The sequence below is a fragment of the Scophthalmus maximus genome, chromosome 4 (genome assembly GCF_022379125.1).
Source record: "Scophthalmus maximus strain ysfricsl-2021 chromosome 4, ASM2237912v1, whole genome shotgun sequence".
In the NCBI taxonomy this organism is placed as follows: Eukaryota; Metazoa; Chordata; class Actinopteri; order Pleuronectiformes; family Scophthalmidae; genus Scophthalmus; species Scophthalmus maximus.
The window spans coordinates 15,806,800-15,810,613 of NC_061518.1; positions in this window are offsets into that span (position 1 = coordinate 15,806,800).

The window sequence follows — 3,814 nt, forward strand, 5'->3', positions numbered from 1 at the left end:
GAGAGAGAGAGACACATTAAAAGAAAGAACAAGTGTAGCTCTGAGCCTAGATGTATGTGAATATGTGGTAACATGAAAGAGAGAAAAGACCAAAAAATATGAACATTAAATCTCTGAAGAGCGGATGGGAGCAGTTCCGTCTAAAACAAGAGGGAGATTAAAGGAGAAGCAGACTGAAATAACCAGACAAGTAGATTAATGTGATCATATCTGCTACCTGTGTCTGCAGGCATCTATTCCCAGCTTTCCTAAAAATCTAAATCATTTTTGTGGTTACCCCTTGAATTGTCGTCGAACCATATCAGGTATATTCTTGTCTCCAGCCACTTTTCAGCTCAATCTCCAGATCTCTGTGGGTATTTTTTAAGGCTCTGCTTGATGATCTCCTTGACGCTATACTTGGAATCAGCACAATATCAATACTATATTTCTCTGTTGATCACACACATATATTAAGCTCTGATGCTCTGTGAAAAAGCAAAGAGGTGTTATGTTGAACAGCATGTTTGATATCAACGTGAACTGATATGTTTCCCACGGGCTGGGAAAAAAATCTGAGGTGAACGGATTGCTGTAAGCTGTGTGTTTTCATTTACTGGCATCGCACATTTAGTGAAGCTGCTGTTGTGTGTGCTGATAGTCAGAGCTGTGAAACATGACAACGCACTTCTGTCCCTCCAGGGATTTAATGTGTTTATGCTTCTGGTTTAACAGCGTGACAATGTGAACATAAATAAAGGTATTCAAATGTGTCTAATTTGACCCCACATCTGTGTGTCCCATTCATGTGTGCAGTATGTGAGTTGTGACTGTGAGTCTCACAATGTGCACATTTCACATCTGCACATTTCAGTGTGTAGTGGGCTGAGCCACACTTGGGAGCTTTCTGATAAAGTCATTTCAAAATTCACAACTGAAAAATTAGATCATTTATCCTATCCCATCCTTTCCTTTCCTTTCCTATCCTATCCTATCCTATCCTATCCTATCTTATCCTTTCCATCCTTCCCTATCCTATCCTATCCTATCCTATCTTATCCTTTCCATCCTTCCCTATCCTATCCTATCCTATCCTATCTTATCCTTTCCATCCTTCCCTATCCTATCCTATCCTATCCTATCCTATCCTATCCTATCTTATCCTTCCCATCCTATCCTTTCCATCCTTCCCTATCCTATCCTATCCTATCCTATCCTATCCTATCCTTTCCATCCTATCCTATCCTATCCTATCCTATCCTATCCTATCCTATCCTTTCCATCCTATCCTATCCTATCCTATCCTATCCTATCCTATCCTTTCCATCCTTCCCTATCCTATCCTATCTTACCCTTTCCATCCTTCCCTATCCTATCCTTTCCATCCTTCCCTATCCTATCCTATCCTATCCTATCCTATCCTATCCTATCCTTTCCATCCTATCCTATCCTATCCTATCCTATCCTATCCTATCCTTTCCATCCTATCCTATCCTATCCTATCCTATCCTATCCTATCCTTTCCATCCTTCCCTATCCTATCCTATCTTACCCTTTCCATCCTTCCCTATCCTATCCTATCCTTTCCATCCTTTCCTTTCCTAGGCTACCCTTTCCCATCCTACCCTTTCCTATCCCATCCTATCCACAAACACAAATTCAAAAACAGCCCCACAGCTGAAAGACAGCGACAGGCAGATGCTTTGTCTTGTACCATGTCCACACCCTTCGTAATTTAGATGAATTTAGATGAATCGGATGAGTCTCGACAATTGTGCTCTCACAATTGAATGCAAAAAGTTTCAATGCAAAAGTGACTATGCAGACCCCTAAGATGTTAACATTGACAGTGTCGTGGACTCAGATAAGGAAAATTCCAGTGGTGAAGATGAAAGAGTAACAGAGAGTATTACGCTGACACAGAGAGTTCAAACACAGAGAGCTTCAACACTGCTGATATTCAGACTTTCAGCCATGACAGTTCACGCACCCCATCAGAAAGCCACTGACTTTTAGCAAGAAATCCCTGGGCCTGCAGGTACGTTTGACTAGCAGCTCTTAATTGTCTGTAAGTGTGAGCGTGAATGGTTTTCTGTGTCTGTGATAGCTCCAGTGGCATTCTTACCCTGCTCTTCCATGGTAGTTCGGGGGGCTGGTTCAGAGACACTGCCTACTCTCAAACCAGTCCTTCATGTTTTGACAGCCAAATAACCAGCTCTCAGCCAGGAAACCTGGTTGTAGTGACAATAACATTTTGTGAGAGCTTTTTTTTGCAGCTGTTGCCTGTGCTTCTCTTTTGTACCGTTATATGTTTTCTTTCTGTTGCTCTAATTCTCAGCAAACACTCTGTTTTCTGATATTCATTGCATTCGTGCTCATTTTGTGTCTCCCCTCCCTCCCCGGGGAAATCAACTGTAGCCAGTGTGTTCACAAGTGTTTGCAGAGAAAAGGGTGGATAGCGGTTAAGTCCGATTTCATTCAGCTGAACTCAATTTTTTTCCTTTTTTTTTCTGTCGAGTGTGTACAACATGCCCTGCATGTGTGTACAGTACTTTCACATGCCCACAAATCATGGCCAGCTGGGCCTGGTGAAGGGCAGGTTGAAGGGTAAAGGCAGGAGAATTAAAAATTTCTGCAAAGCTGGTGAAACTGTAGTTAGTGTAGTTTCCTGAGGTGCTGTGGATGAAGGAGTTACAGTGGTAACTGTACCCCGGGTTAGCTCTAACTAGCTCTATTTTTTATTATTTATATTTATATAGACTTGTTGTATTTTCAGAATGCAAGTTAAGAATATGTGTGATAAAACATGAAACTGGTGCGGTTTGCTAAACTTTGCTTTGCACTGGTGTTGTCAGTCCAAGGTCTTTGGCCTGCAGAAGAAGAGAAGACAAAGTGGAGGCAATAAAAAGGGAATAACTGCACAAATTCAGGACAAATTGTTTTGTTACTTGCATAACTCTGCAATGTTTTAATGATGACGTGTATGGAATGTGTTTCCATGTGAGATTCATGTGATTTCAAAGTCGCTGTAAAGTGAAGCTGTAATAAGCCCATCACATGAAAGTCCCCATCACAGGTTGTTTTATTGCACATTTTGGTGAGTTGTCTGAAGCATCCAATGGCCATGTTTGAGTGTCTTCATTGTAATTCACCGCTAGGGGGCACAACTACTGTTTTGGGCATAGACTGCATATAATGGTTTTGAATTACTGTTAAATCCATGAAGTCTATGATACGAGTTGCTATATTTGAATATATACAGTTAATAATTTATAATCAAATATTTGAGATATAGGCTACTTCGTGGAAACACAAGACAGATGGTATGTGATTGCACAAATGATGTACACATCTTATATGCTGTGTCTCCATCCAGTTTGTTTGAAACCAGACCGGGATCGAGTAATTCACTGAAGGATATGTTAACCTGCCAGGGAGAAAGCTCCCGCCATGTGGAGAGGGAGTGAGCACTATGTGCCGTTATGCTGCCCTCTTGGCCCGCGGATACATAACCTGATCTCAGTGAGACTTTTATTTGTCCAAATGAAGATAAAGAAGAAGAGAAAGACGTGGAATGAGCCAGTAATTCCGGACTGGCTAACCCTCTGGATAGGCGGAGTTTGAGGCATTAAGAGATCATTTTGAGGTTAAAAACGATGAATAAAAAAAAAATCCCATTATTATCCACCCATTATTCATTCATCAAAAAATTATATTACATTTATAATATGCTAATACAACGCTTCAAATCTCCCCCTCGCTCCAATTTCCCCAGTATTCTGTTAGGCCCTGAACCCCCCACCGTCCATCCATCAATCCACCGCGCGCTTCCAGG